A 16,759-nucleotide genomic window follows, 5' to 3' on the forward strand; every position below is an offset into this window, starting at 1 on the left:
CCGATCCAATGGACTTCTGACTGTCAGAATGCATTTGACCAACTGAAAGTATTGTTCACATCAGAACTGATTCTACGCCATCCTGACCCCACACAACCCCTAGTAGTCCAGGCAGATGCTTCGGATGTGGCAATTGGGGCCATTCTGCTACAGAAGGATGATGCTGGTGAATTGAGGCCGTATGCTTACTTCTCATGAAAATTCTCAGACACCGAACAATGCTAGCACGTGTAGGAGAAGGAAGCATTCGCAGTCCAGTGGGCACTGGTGACATGGCGGCACCTACTAGAAGGGGCTTCTCACCTGTTCAAGGTTTGGACTTACCACAAGAACCTAGAAGCTCTAAAATCACTGTGGGAATTGAACCCCAAGCAGATACGATGGGCACAATTTTTCCGACGGTTTAACTTCACACTGAAATACTTACCAGGAGGCAGGAACTTCTTGGCAGATGCCGTCTCTCACTTATCCAAACACAACAGCTTATGGAAGGAGGTAGTAGACTCCATCATCCCAACTACCCAATTTGGGCTGGCAGCTACTATACAGAACCAAACAGCAGCAGCAAAGGTGGACAAAGACTTGAGAGCCAAGATCCAACTCAACTCTCAACAAGATATCTGGCTGACTTCCAATAAAACTTTCCTCGTGGAAAGGATGGGACTGTGGTGGAAGGGTGAGAAATTGTACATCCCAGAGACCCTACAAAGGAACATCCTGGAGCATTGCCATGACACCAAAGTGACGGGACATTTCGGATTTGTGAAAACCATTCATTTAGTTCGATGACAATTTTGGTGGCCGACCTTGAGGAAAAATGTGGAGGAATACACAGCAGCTTGCCCCATCTGTGCCATAGCTAAATGTATTGGAAACAAGCCTAGATGCCTTTTACAAAACATGGTGAGTCCAAGCCACCCATGGAAACAAATTGCCATGGATTTCATTGTTGAACTCCCTGAGAGCAAATGGAAGATGGCCATATGGGTGGTCACTGACCTTTTTTCACAATAGTCTCACTTTGTCCCATGTGCCACTTCCCACAGCCAGTCAACTGGCCAGGATGTTCATTCACCACATCTATTGCCTTCACGGAGCACCCGAACGTATCATAAGCGACAGAAACTCAATTTACTTCCAGATTCTGGAAACAATTTCTCAAGTTAATTGGTGTTGGCCAAGGCCTAAGCTCCGCCCATCACCCAGAAACTGACAGGACGAGTGAACGGAGGAATCAAATCCTTGAACAATACTTGCACTGCTATGTCAGTGACCAGCAAGACAATTGGGTCGATTTACTCCGTTCACTGAGGTAGTATGTAATAATGTAGTACATGCGAGCACAGGATTTATGCCATTTCAGTTTGCCACCGGACAAGACTTCATGCCCATCCTGGAACTCCCACAACTCTGCACTGAAATACTCTCCTTGGATGATTGGATTGCACAACTCAGGGACAACTGGTCTACAATTGTCAAGGCGCTTGACGATGCCAAGGCCGATTACAAAAAATATGCTGATAGAAAGAGGTCCACTGAGTGGCCCCTAAAAGTGGGAGACATGGTTTATCTTTCTATTAAATACTTGAAATTGAATCAGCTGTCGAAGAAACTCAGCCCAAAGTATGTTGGCCCATTTCCAATCACGCAACTTATCAACAATGTCACAGTGCAACTCTGACTTCCAAAAACATTGCACAATATTCACCCAGTCTTCCATTGCTGTCTTCTTAAACCAGTACAAACGTTGACACGATGGCACCCTAAACCACCCCCACCCACCCCCACACTGATTGATGGTGAACAGCACTTCGAGATACAAGAAATTCTAGACTCCAGACTATGTCAGGGGGGCTTACAATACTTGGTACACTGGAAACACCTACCAGACACAGAAAATGAGTGGGTGGCGAGCCACCATGTCCGAGCACACCACCTAGTCAGGGCGTTCCATAAGCAATATCCCACTAAACCTACATAGCTTAAACAGAATGCTTTGTCATATGTACCTCCTAATTAGTTTTTTTTTTTTTTTTTTTGCCAGGTGCCTCTGTATCCAGGGGACGAAACGGGGGGGAGGCCATCTTTCCACAGTGAGGTGGCATGTAAGGATGGAGAACCCAGGGGCAATGGTTAATTGTACCTGGGTGCTCTAACCTTACACATCAAAGGGAAGGAAGGATAGAGGAGAGACTACAGGCAATGAAGGGGCAAGGGATAAGAAGAGAGCAGATGGCAGCAACCCTATTCACAACTGAGAGACTGAGAGTCCACCATCATGCAAGCTGTCAATGCAGAGGAAGGGGTGGGACAAAGGAAAGACAGGAAGACAAAGGAGGGAGGTGGGAGGAAGTGGAGCCAGTTGTGGCTTTGACAGTCTGAGGTAAAGACCTAATAAAGAACTTCGCATATCCATCATGGCTTGTGCTGTGAGTTTCTGAAATTTGGCCTTAAAATAAAAACCTCACACCAAGGACCATTCCGTTCAGTATCCTGTTTTCAAACCACAACCAGCCAAATGTGTCTGTGAAGCTAACAGTAAGTCATGAAAGAGAAATGGCTTCTTTCCTGCCTATCCCCTAGAAACTGAGACTCATAAATGTATACCTTTTTGACACAGAAATTTTATTCAGCAATCTGAATTCTATCTATAGATTTCTATTCTGTCGAATTCTTGAAGCACAAACTGGGATGCTCTTGTTATGTCTGAGCCAAGATCAACCTCCACCTACAGTTTCTTGAAAATATTGTCTCCCTGTAAAAACAAGCACCCATTTTCTATTAATGTCCTCCCACTCCTCCTCCCCTTCCCCTTCTCCTTCTCCTTCTTTGCCACCTGACTCCCAGTGACTCTGGGCTTACTGGGATAAACTTTACTATAGTTTTCAAGGGTGGAGAATTGTCATTTACTCAATCTTATAAAGTGGCTTGTGCATGCATACATATGAACACATATACACCACAGTATTCCTTTTCAAGGTAAACAACATTTCAGGGTAAAAATCAGTATGTAAGTGTAGGAAGGGAGTAGGAAACAGTAAATAAAGCATGAGACAAGAAAAGGAAATGCAGCTTATGTCAACACCTCTTCGAAACCATCATTGCTTCCACCATGACCATATGCTACTTCATACATTGTTATCATTGTGCATTGCCTTTTGTTTTTTAAGCTTCTCAACCCTTTCTTTTTGAGGATCTCATCAACTCTATCGAACCACAACTTTCTTGGTCTTCCCCTTCCAATTTATTCTTTCTTGCTTCATATATTTCTTTGGCAATTTGATCCTCATTCATTCTCTTTTTATGACCTAATCACCTCAACATACTTTTTTCATACTGGCCACTCACTTTTGTATTCAGCCTCTATTCATTCAGCACTAATGCATTCTTGACCCTGCCTCTTCTTATTTTTCCACACACACTTCTTAAGTACTCCATTTCTATTGCATTCCACTTACTTTTATGATTCTTCTGACATACCCAATTCTCACTTCCATATAACAAAACAGGCAGAAACACACTCTTAATATACAACCCTTTTCACTACTTTCAACAAATATTCATATCTCATAACAGACCACATACTACTGACTCCATTTGTACTGGGACCTGTGTGCCTTAACATTCTTCCATCCATTTTCCCATCTTTAGTAAACATTTTACCAATGTACATAAACTTATCTATTTGATCTATTTTTATTTTTTTTTGCTATTTATATATGATTTGCAATTGTTCAATCCACTTTCCCCATCAAAAATATGTATCATAGTCTTAACATATTAATTTTCAATTTTCAGATCCATCCTTCTTGCTTCATCATACGAACTATGTAACATTCACTGTAAATAGTTCAAGGGCTCAGCTAAGAATACAGTGTTATCTGAATACAAGACTATATGTATGTTCATTCATTTCTCCAACCAACACACCTCCCCTGTCATCTTCCTTTCACTTCATTAATTTCTGTGCTTTATCCTCTTATACTCTAAGTTGCAATTTTCTATATTGGCATAGTCATAATCAAATGAGCCCAAACCCATCATGGCTTAGATCAATCAAAGCCTTCATCTTGCTTTTCAATAAAATAGAGAAGATATAGGCCAGGTTACCTGCTTTAGTTATATCCATAATACAGCTGGCTTTCCCTGTGCATAGTAAGGACAGTACTGGTCAGCTGGAGCACATTTTCCAATATACCACAAGAGCACCCAAAGCCCAGTTTTACCCAAAGCATGCTTATGCTACTTTATGCAATCTAGGTTCTCTAATCTAGAGACTACTTTGCAAGCCAACATACTGTTGCCCATGTCTCACCAATCTGGGCATAAATGCAGTGTACTGATACATGCATTTCCATTTTCCTTGCTTTCTATAAATAAGCAAGCAAACACTGCACTTCTCACAGCAGAACAAACCTACTTCTATAGATTTCATCCTCTGAACTTCTGATTCTGCTTCAGGAAGAGAGTAATTCAAAAACAATGCAATGTTGTGTTTGTTCCAAGACATTCTAGGACGTAAAGATATTCAGGAATAGATGGAAACAGCAATAGGAGGAAATAGCCATTCATCTATGGCAGGGTATGTTACCTTTATGGGGCCTAGGATTACACTTTTAAATGTTGCTGTTATCCAACAGGAAATATTGTTATGTTATTGGGACATCTCTGGAGAGAGTGAGAATAAAGCAATATATTTCTCTTTTTGGAAGCTTGGGGAGGAGTTAAAATAAAACAGTAAATTTCATATAATCAACTTGTATGTTGAGTATTCTGAGAACAAAACATTGTACCAGTACATCACAGACAAACATACACACACATTCACAAAGATGCAATATTTGAGAAACAACCCTCACCACTGAGAATCAATAATGTATCTGGGAAAAATACTGAACCCCCATTGTTCAGCAACATGCAGATATTGCTGAATGCTACAATGCTTCTTTTATGTATTATCTACATTGGGGGGGGGGGGTTGCTTTGTCGGATTGATGGAACATGCAATGCCCATGGATACAGCTTTCCATTCAAATGCATGTTGCATATTTTATTTTCCCGGCTCAACAAATGCTGATAAACTGCTCCCTCAACCATTTCATCAGAGCCTCAACTGTTCACTTTGGGTGGCGTGATCATTTTCTTACACTCGATAGTCGCTCGATCAAACCCACATAAAGGGAAAACAGATTTATCTTCTCAACCTTTAGTTGTGAACTATGAGATATCCTGATCCAAAGGACACTGAATAATTAGTCAGAGCCCTCAATGCTGGGAGAGTATCTGTCTCATTGTTTAATGCTGCCTTCAAATTGATACCAGTCCCCAATATTTTTCTGAGGGCTTTTGCTTTGCTCTGTATAGAGATGGCAGAGATATTCCCACATCTGTAATACAAAGTTTGCAACATACTAGAAGTCTCTCGAGGCATTTAAATGTAACAGTGGAGAGAACTAAGAACATGGATCTTGGCTCAACCCCTTCTACTTCAAACCTGTCCAGAAAATAAATTACTTAGCAAAAAGTGATAGGATTCCAGATTGTGCCAGTTCTCCCAGTAGACTTATTGTTGTTGAATGGGGGTAAAGAAGACACCTTGGGGGATGGCTTGTACCTGTGTACTTGTGTCAGGGCTGGGGTGTGTGTTTTCTATGCATAGGAATTAGGTAAGTTATGTTCCTGCCTATGCTTACATGGCCATACTCATGAAAGATGCAGTTAACTTGAAAGTTTATGAAGGGCTGGTCTTGTTTTGTCTTGAACAGGAGACCATCAAGAAATTCCAAGGCTGTAGGGTAAACTGGGAAGTTGAAAAAAATCCCAGGAGGTAGCAGTGGCTAGCTGCTTCTATGCTATCCATTACAGGGGTATGCCCATGGACTTAGTAAGAGCTCATTTTGACTGACAGGGATTTCTTTTTTGCTCTTATGTGTACAAAGTTATCAACAGTGAAGATCTAACCAATACTGAAGATGAGAGGTACACCAGACTCCAAAAAGATTGTTCCCCTTGATGTAGAGGATGATAACCTCTTCCTCAAAGGAAGAGTGGAAAAGCAATCTCAGGATGATGCTCTAGCTCTGGACTGCCAGTGCATGACCTAAATTGGACTAGATGTTGTAGAAGGGTCCAAATCTAGAAATCTATTAACCTATGATTCTTTTTGGTCTACCCTGAATCAACAGCCAATCAGTGTTGCCAAATGACTCAGAGTTCTTTCCATATAAAAATGGAGGAGCTTTGAAACTACAGTGTGAAAACCAGAGTTTAAGACTAAACTTCATAGCTATTAAAGACATTTTAAAAAGAGTCAAGAGAAAGTGATGGTGGTATATGTTGTGCATTATAATGCCAAGATTCCAATTTATTCGTCCAGAGAGGACAGGAAAAGATTTATCTTCTGAAAGTGGGGGGGGGGGACAGCTGTAGGACATGGACGATACCACTGAACCAGAGAGAAAAACTTGATGAGGAAGATAAGAGTTCAAAGCTTTGAGTGGGTCAAATGCTGGAATGAGTCATAATAGCAAGGAGGAGAATGGTATTTTTTCTGGGAACATGTTTTGGAATAATAACTGACAGTTGCATCTGAGCTTTTTCTTTTGCTTCAATTACATCATTTTCTCCAGTGTAACCTAATAAAGCCAGGAGGTGGTGAATAAGGGCCAAAGTAGCTCTGCTATTAAGTGCATCTTTCCATCTAATGAGCTGTTTTTAGAAATGCAATTTATATTGGCTGGGGGTGGAAGTTGATATTTAACGGGCTCAGAGGATTTTTTACCCTTTCCTCTCCTGATGCCACCCTAAGGGAAAGCACTCCTCTGAAGGGGCTATTTGTGCTGAGAGGAAATCATACATTGACAGCTATTGGGCATAAAATTATAGAGCTGTTCTCACAAAATCTCTCTCTAGAGATGTATTTCTACTATCTATTTGAAAACAGCCTTATTGGATCCAGTGCAGAAAGCACCCTCCCAGTCCAGATGTGTGGTTGTGTGGTGGATGCACAGATGCATGTAAAAATACAGAAACTGCTTACCCTGCAAGGACAAGACTGGGCAACCTTTTGTTGACTGGCAGCTGCAACTCTCTGCTTTGATCAGCTGGAGAGTACAGGATGCCTTCTGGTGATTTGGAGGACAGGTGTTTTTAGCCTTGGGTGGGGGGATTGAAAGGGGGAGAATTATCACCCACCCAGCAGCTTGAAATCCTATCATCAAAATGACCAAATGTCATTGCAATATCAGTTGGTTGGTGGAACACTTTGTCTATCAGATAACTCCTGCTCCCTTGTACACCCTTTTTTAAAAAGCAAGCAAAATCAGCTATCCTGCTACTAATTTTCAGTGGTACAATGTTGTGATGTTGAGGGGATACAAATGGGGTGCATTGGAACACAGATTGCTCACCCCTACAGAAGGACGAAGAAAAGCAGTTCCTTCTTTACTCTAGCAAGGAGAGACTTGAATTACTATGATGTACAGCTAAAGTTCTCTTCCCTCCCCAGCAATCCTTCCTGTGATTGGACTTCTTGTAGTAGCAGGGAACAATGAAGAAACTAATCAGGATTGTTGTCAAAGAAGGGCCATTAGAATGTCACTCTTCACAAGTCCTCTTCCTTATATTAATTATTCTTCTACCAACCTGTTGGGCTCATTGAACAACAGAGCATATAAACAGGGCAGTGCAGACAGAAGGAGACATGATTATTTATTATTTATTCTATTTATTTTATTTTTATCCAGCCTTTATTATTTTAAAGACAATCACAATGGCTGCATGGGGTAGGAGAAAACCTAACTTAAAGTCATGAGGTAAGGGCAGGGACAAGATATCAGAACCCATTATGTTAGAATCAGTACTTAATAGGGATCATACCAAAGATCCATCAGCTCTGGCATCCTGCTTTCCAGAGTGTCCAATTCACTGATTTGGAAAGCTTTCAAGAGGAATATGGTCACAGCCCACCCATACTGTTCACCCCATTTCACCCCTTCTCCCAGGCCTCTGGAGTTCAATAGAACACCAATAAGTATGAACATCCCATTTAACAATTGTAGCAAATAGCTATTGATAGATCTATCCTTTGTGAATTCATCCAGCTTCCTTTTAAAGCCATCTTAATCAGTGACCAACACCATATCTTGAGGCTGCAAATTCTAAAAGTTAATTATGCATTGTACAAAGAAGTACTATCGTCTAACCTAAATCTGCTACCAATCAATTTTCTTAGGATGTTGTTCTAGCATTGTAAGAAAAGAGAGGAAGAAAAGCAAAAGATTATTTTTTAAATACAGTAAAGATAAAGGACTTTATTTCTGTTTCTTAAAAATAATGCTCCTGTCCCACTAGATTAAGAAGAAGTCTTCATAGTGGTTTGCTGTATAGATGGTCCCAGCTGAGTGAAAATTACTGTTAATGACATATATTGAGCTCAAGGAAATTTACTTCCAGGTGCATATGCATAGAAATGCAGCTTTTGTCTCAACCCTATCAACCTTGATGTAACACAAATTCCCCCCGATGAGTTAACTCCAACAATTTTAAGAGGGTGTTACCACAACTAACTTCCCCCTCAGCCTGAAACAATACAAAAAGGCATTTTCCAAACAATGTGTTTTAGAAAGAGCACAACACTCACTGATCACAAGCATATTTGGGAACTAGTAACAGTGGGTGTTTGATGGGGGTCCTTCAGGCATAAGGGATATTCTTATTTTAGGGAGGGAAAAGGGATATTCTTATTTTAGGGAGAAGAAGAACCCCTCCCAAAGCAAAGCCAACTAATATCTTAAAACCCCCACTCTTCCTGCTTATTTAAATGAATTACACAAACAACTCATGATAGCCCTCAGAAAAACTGCCTTGAACTTCCTTACTGTTTGTGGAAACTGGGGAAGTGGGAAGAGAGAGAGAGACCTTCAGTGCATTGTTGGCATTCTGTTTTAGGGCTTCATTTATGCCTTGGACAATCAGTAGCCAGTTCTAGGATAGGTGGATAAATAAGCAGCAATACGATCAATCTGGACCAGGTTGGTCTTCTTCGCTCCTACCTTGCTTGTGTCCCCTCTGTTTGTTCATTGTGTGCTAGCCAAACAGATTCTGTCTCAGCCGTCTCTTGCCTTCCCCCACAAAACATATTAAGCTTAATAAATATTTTTATGAGAATTACTTTGTATAGTCCTTATGCAATCAGCCATGCTGTGTATGATAGCCCAAGACGATGGAAACCCATTGACTTTTCGTTGCAAATTAGTCTACCGCCTAATCGGTGAACCCTGCTAAGCTTTTGAATTATGAGAAGAACTAGCAGCTTCTGTTAGAACACTCAAATGAATTATATCAATTCATAAACTTGTTCATGTCCAGATTTCATTAGCCACACATTAACAGCATTTTATGTTTATTACTGCTCTGACATAATCTATAAATAACTAAATGCTAATCATAGTGTTCTGCCGGGCCTCATCATTTAATCATAAAGAGATACATTATTATAAACTATAATAGATAATAACAAGCCTGGGTCAACGGGCACATATTAAAAGATCACAATTATATCCTAAAAGGCTAGGCACCTCATAGATTTGGCAACACATAGGTCCATAGCTAATCACTTGCAAATGTTTCCCCTCTGACACACTCACACTACAAGGTGACACAATTAGGCAATCTGCTTGTAAAACAGAGCAATCCTTGAGTATCAAAGTAAACAGAGAACAATTAAGGGTGGCTGGAAGGGGATGCTGGGGTGGGGGGTAGATTACAATATTTGCCAGTTGTAAGTCTATTAATGTTTTATTACTGGCTAGTTTTGCAGTATTAAATAGTCCAAACTCGAGGGCAGGGGGAAATGTATGGTGGGAGATTTTTTTTATTTTTTAAAAAAGAGCATGTATAAACAGAATTGGCTATTTTCTGCGTTATAATTCTCAGTAATGTAACAATCTTACTGTATGTGGCAGAACAACAAGAAAGCATAGTATGGTCTCTGCCACAAGGAATTTGTAATCTAAATTGACATTTGGGAATTGTATTTGTGCATGTCCCTTCCCCATATAATATATTCAAAACTAATTTGTAGGTTTAATACTGAAGCAAGTTTCAATATTCCTTCTTTCCATCCAAGGAATCCTGGAAACTGTAGTGCTGTGAAATGGTTAAACATCTTTTATCTCACAACACTTCACCTTACATATCAATAATAGCCATTTTCTCTGAAGAAATCATGGTACTTAATGTAACATTAAGATAAACTCATATTACAGGTATACAGCATGCCCTGCACCAAGGATCTTTGAGAAGAGACCAATAGAAGGAACATGTTTTGGACTTGGGCACATTTCTCATTTCTCATCAAATATGAGAGGCTAAATTTTGAAATAGATGTGGAGGGGAATCTCAGTATCAGAGCTGCTGAGAAAACATGAGCTCCTGCAGACTCCTATATTTTAGATATCCCTAACCTGGTGACTCCAAATATGTTGGACTTCAGAATTCCATAACTGATGCAGTTCCCAGAATATTCTGATATTGAACCACTGCAATCTGACAGAGGTAAAAGGACCTTCTCCACTAAAGTAAGAGTGGAACGAGTTGTTAATCTCCAAGGTGGCAAAACACAGTTATATCTACCCTTAAAACCAATCAAGTCCAACCCAACATCCTCAAACCAAAATAGTTTCAGCCTTGCTTCATTATGGCACTATCAGTTATGTTGCCCTTTCTGCCTGGAGATGCCCTCCCTCATGTAAAAAAAGTAATATCTGGCCTAATGGCCAGGAAAATGTGATTGCCACTAGTCTAAAATAATATAGTGATGAGTGTTTTCAAATATTTGTTTATTTATTTGTTAGCTATGTATCCCACACTTCATTCAGGAGCTCAAGATGACCTACACTGCACTCCTTCCTCCTATATTTCTTCACAGCAACAACAAGGTGAGTTGGGCTGAGAGAGGGTTCCTGGCCCAAAGTCATCTGGTGAGCTTCTGTGGCTGAGTGTGGACTAGAACTGGGTCACCATTGTGCCAGTCCAACAACCCCTGCACTACATTGTCTTTCATGCTGGCAAGGAATTCCAAAAGTGTGGGGCAACCATTAACAAATCTTTTAAGCCCAGAGAAACCAGGTGATTTCCTGTTGTTGACTGAAAGAGAGGAAAGGGTAGAAGAATCTAATACTTATGATATGTAGGTCCCAAGCCTGATTTTTATTATGTATTTATTTGAAGAACTTGCATGCTGTGTCTCATCACCAACACCATGAAGTGATTTAAGGTAATAATAAACAAAGAGCCTTTCTCCATTTGTACCTAGCCTCAACACACACATGGCCTGGCAACACCCTTTTTGAACTGTGTCTCCATGATTTTGCTTTTATCTTGTGTCCACCCCATGAATGAGATAGGCTTAAATAATCCTTAGCCACATTGCTGTTTAAAGTAGTCTTTTCCCACCTTACTCCAATACTGTCCAACAACAGCCTAAAGGAGTATTAAATCTATTAGACTTTATCACACTGGGATGAAGTCAGATGATGGGCAAGGCTAGAAACAGTGACAAAAGAGTCAGGATACATTTTGGCCATGGGGACCACAAGTTTCATGCTGTTATGGTTTTGAGTCAAAACCAGGATAGGCAGAGAACCCTTCAGCTCAGTAGTGGGGAGAGGCCCTAAAAATAAATAATTAAAAGGGCAAATATTTTAGGCTTCTAAAAGGTGAAAGGTCCCCTGTGCAAGCACCAAGTCATGTCTGGCCCTTTGGGGGGACGCTGCTTTCACGATGTTTTCTTGGCAATAGTCACCTGGAATTAAACCCAGAAACTACGCCACAGCCAGTGTAATGCAACTAAAGTAGGCATAACTTGGTCCACATGCTTATCTCTCACTAGCAGTCTCGCTTTTTAATATCGTGTTTTGCAACAGTAGCATTTTATGAACTGCAGTTTTAAAGGCAACTTCCCCAGAGAGCCCGTATAATGTAGCAGTTAAGGTGTGGGATAGGGTTGAGGAGACCAGGCTCAACTTCATCCTCTGGGCCACCTCTTATTCTCTCTCAGCCCAATCTCAGCTCTACTGGGTGGTTGTTATGGGGAAAAGTGGAGGAAGCACTGCTACGTATGCTGTGTTGAGCTTCTGGTGAAAAAGCAGGATATAAATCTAGAAACAAATAAATAATAGAACCTTGTAGTGATTTACTCCGATGGGCATTTGTAAGGTTTCATGCAACCTTCCACAGCTTCCAAGGCCTTTTCGCCGATGTAGCTTCAATTTGCAGAATCCTTGGCGATGCCTCTGCTAGGCTGGCTAAGGAATTCTGGAAACTGGAGTCCACACGTCTGGAAATGTCCATGCCAGAAACAGATCCCCTAATGAGTGTTCTGAGAGAAGGATGTCTTTTTTTTCATGGAGGGGAAATTATGTTCCCTAGTGAAAAACATCTAGAACAATTGGATTCAGAGAGAGGAATGACCAGTAAGAGCTGCTGCTTTCTCTTCTTTCCTTTTCGTGGGTCTGCCCATAATATTTAATAAAGCAGGAATGCTGCCCTGCATGAATGATCCCCAATGCTTCCTATTTTTCCCCCAGGGCCGTTGCCTCACAGAACTCACAAGTTTATTACTGGAGTTTAATCTAGAAGAAATTAGGGCATGAATAACTAGCATGAATAATCTTTGTTCAGAACGGTTGTAGCTGACGGATTGGTGAAATCTCCCAAAAGATGTTCCTTGCAATTGATGCTTACCTGAATTCTTGCAAAAATTGCTTTGCATCAGATCCTTCCGCAAAAGTGTAATCCCAAATATGTTATACATTAACCACAGATTAACTCACCCATCCACAATCCTTCTCTCTTATCAGCATTAAGTTTCTGCTTCTTTGTACTGTCCAATCCTTCACCAATGCTAGGGAGCAGTTCAGTAGTTCTAACATGTCACTAGGATCAGATCAAGAGAAAGAACAAAAGATGGCTATTAGACAAATACAGATGGCTCCACAACCTAGATCCTAAGGGTACCTAAAGCAATAGCTTCATGTAAATATCAAAAAGTATAGGTGATGGAACCCTGTGAATTTCAGCACCACTTTCTGGATCCTACTCACCAGAAATGAGTAGATTCAGCTCAGTGGAAAAGTAAAGACTTCTTTGAGATGAGATCGACCACTAGTGACTACTAGGATATGCCCATGTTTTCTTGGCAACAGTACAGAAATGGTTAACTTTTGCCTTCTTTGAGATTTTTTTTTTCGATTTTCCAGGCTAAACTACAATTCCAGGATTTCCTGGCATACCACTGATCCCCTTGAGATGTCACAGAAGAATGTCATGATTGATGGTATTGAACTGGACAGTACAAAGCTTTACATGGATACTTCAGTACTGTTTCTGGACACTCCTCTGGCACTTCCATTAGCTAAAAGAGGCTTCTGTGCATATTTAATGAAAGCACAGAAGCATTTTCTTGATCCTGAAGGGGACAAAGGCAGCCCCCATTGTTGCAGAAAGCACCTCAACAAGGTAAATCCCATCTCAGTGAGGCAAATAGGATCACGTCTTCCTTGCAAATTGCTTCTTTAAGACAAAGCACAGCTGCTTCCTGCAGGCTTAGAACTGAATGTCACTGAGAAGCTCAGAACAAATGGGGTTCCACTCATTAGTAGAAGGAAGCCATACCAGCCGCTGTCCCCAAAACAGGGTGGAAAGGATTTAGATAATATTATATTAACTTATGAAGAAGTTGAATGAATTAAAGGATACATTTTTCCCCCAAAATTCAACACTTGCACACATAAAGCAAGACCCAAATCAGAACCAACCAGTTAATTGTTCAATTTCATTTGACTGGATTGTACTCTAAAGGCATGAAGAAACTTGCTAAATGACAAAAAATGATTATGCAAGCGTTTATTGATATACTCCATGCTCAAGTCTGAGAATACAGGATAATTTTCATTGCTTGTCCATATGATTATTTCTACATACAGTTCCTCTATACATGTGGGTGCGGATGTGGTTGTGTACACCATTACTTTCATCTCTATATTTTGACATTATCATATCTTTAGCTGGTATTGCAGGGCAGATCTACATTTAGCTTCAACAGTGATGAGATCAGTTCCTTTTTATGTTATGTTAGCCCTAAATCTCTGTTCTCTTCTATGGGCCCGCTTAAATCAAATTCCAGTAAGACCACAGCCATTTCTACATAAGATATTTCTCAGCTGAAATGGTTGATAATGGGAAATATGTCAGACCCAAAGACCAAGAATTAATTGCTGACTATTAGAATAAAAGTGTTGGAGAGAGAGAATTAGGCACTCACTTGAAGCTTTCCTCTGAACAGATACCCAAAATTGTATTTTGTCAGTGTGAGTTCTTTCACCTCGCAGCTCAGGGTGAAGTGATGGAAATAAAGAGAGAAATGTAAAACACTCTGGAAACCAACCTCTGGGGACTTAATATTCTGATCAGCTCACCTCCAAACATCTGGCTCTTAAATGTTCAAGCACAAAAACAAGAGAGCTAATGAAAGCAGTGCATATTATCTCTGCCATCAATGCACCTCACAAACACCTGCTAAAATTAAAACAAATTGAATCTTGATTGCTGATTAAGTACCCCTTCTTTAGTAAGACATTCTGTCATTATTTGCCCTGGCCCCCAAAGCAGGAACTGATGAAAAGGTAGCAATGGACTGGAGCAGCAGAGGTTGTAGTAAGGCAACTGAAGCAGAGATACAATAGCACTACATCACATTCACACTCTGGGCTCTAGTAAGCTTGCAAAAAGTTACTACTGTGACTTTTCTCGCTGGACCAAAATACTCATTGCTCAAATTGCAAAAGGAATCCTAGAATTATGAGTAGAGTGCAGGTTGACAGTGTTCCCTTGCAGTTTGTTCTTTGCAAGTAGGACTGAGAAGTATACGTGGTAGGAAATTGAGGGACCAAGATCTACATATATACCCAAGACTCATTCCCCCAAGATAATAATGGAATGGCTAGCCAGATGCCTCCTAGAATATACTTGCACCTAATATTGAGAGGTATGAATATAGGAAACTGCCCTTTGCCAAGCCAGACTATTTTCCCATCTGCCCAGACTTGTCTTCCATGACTGACAGCAACTTAGTAAAGTTTCAGGCAGTGGTTTCCCAGAACATCTGACCCTTTTAACTAAAGTTAGTGGAGAATGAACCTGGCATTTTTTATATGCAAAGCATGAGCTCTGTGTCTGAGCAATGGTTCATTGTCAAACGCTGCCTTTATAAATGATGAACCTGCTTAGTTTCTGTGACTAATAGTCACTGATAGACTGTAGTACATAGTGTAATTTCACTATGGAATACTTTGATAAGTTTTCTATAAACTGACAAGTTTCAAAGGCATGGAAAAATACTTGGATGAAGAAAAAAGAGAGGGCAATTCATGAGCTATAGACTATAAGACAAGAGGCAGTGAGACTTAAGCTGCATTGAATATGTGAGCTACATGCTAAGAAACCATTTCTAGCTCACAGAGCTGTCAAATATAAATCTCAGTACTTTGGGTACAAGATAGCACCTACACAAGCATTACACAATTGAAAGCTTGGGAATTATGCAACCCCCTTCACCTACTACCATTCCTTGCTATGATTAGGAAGAATTGGAGGTAACTGCATTTGGCTAAACACAGTTACAAAAATGCAGAGAAGTCATCGATAATGTGGGAGGAGACAGTGAATGAGTCCATACAACACTTCCATTTTTCTAGTTTTGTAACGTCTGCATAGAATTCTCTTGTAAGTTCTGGCACTGTTTTAGATTAAAGGATGGATAATGAATTAGATGTATGACCTTTTTACATGAATACATTGTTTATAGCCATCAAAATATATATGAGACCTACATGCCCAGAAACAAAATGCATATATTACAAAGGTATTTAGTTTGCAGTTTAAAGGATATGTGCAAAAATGCATATTTCAAAGAAAAGCTTGTACAATACAGTATTTTTTTTTTTTAATGGATAGGGAGAGTATACACACAAGGAAGAGGTGCATGATATAAAGTCCACATAAAAACAGGTTTGAATATTTGTGCACCAATCTGTAAAGCATTGTGCAGAAATCTAGCCAAAATGAAGCTGATTGGATCACCCATCTCTGATTGTTTTCACAAAGCATGTGTTCTTGCTGAATAATGGGTCCTCCCATTGCAAACCAATTATGTCACTTAAAATAATTCAGTTTATATGAATACTCAAAGTGTTTAACTCAAAGAACTTTATGTCAGATCAGATGATGATGATGATGATGATTTTCCACATTTTTCCAAAGTTTCAACAAGGGCCTCCTCCAGCTCTCCCTGAAAATATTGAAGGATGAACCTGGGACTTCTTGATAGACCGTTTCATCTTACTTAGTGATAGGCAACCTCCTGCTATAATACATAATCCAAGGCTACTATAGGTAGTCCTTGCTTAACAACCATTTGTTTAGCAATGGTTCAGACTTACAATGGAATTAAAACCTGACTTACAGCCAGTTCTCGCACTTACAACTGTTGCAGCATCCCCACAGTCACAAAATTATGATTTGGGCACTTGGGAACCAGTTCACATTTGCAACCATCACAACATCCCACAGTCACGTGATTCCCATTTTCAACCTTCACAGCAGGCTTCCAGCAAGCAAAATCAATGAGGAACCGCATGTTTAACAACCATCTGGTTCACTTAACAACCATGTGATTTGCTTAACGACTGTGGTGATT

Source organism: Candoia aspera, chromosome 1 (assembly GCF_035149785.1).
Source record: "Candoia aspera isolate rCanAsp1 chromosome 1, rCanAsp1.hap2, whole genome shotgun sequence".
NCBI lineage: Eukaryota > Metazoa > Chordata > Lepidosauria > Squamata > Boidae > Candoia > Candoia aspera.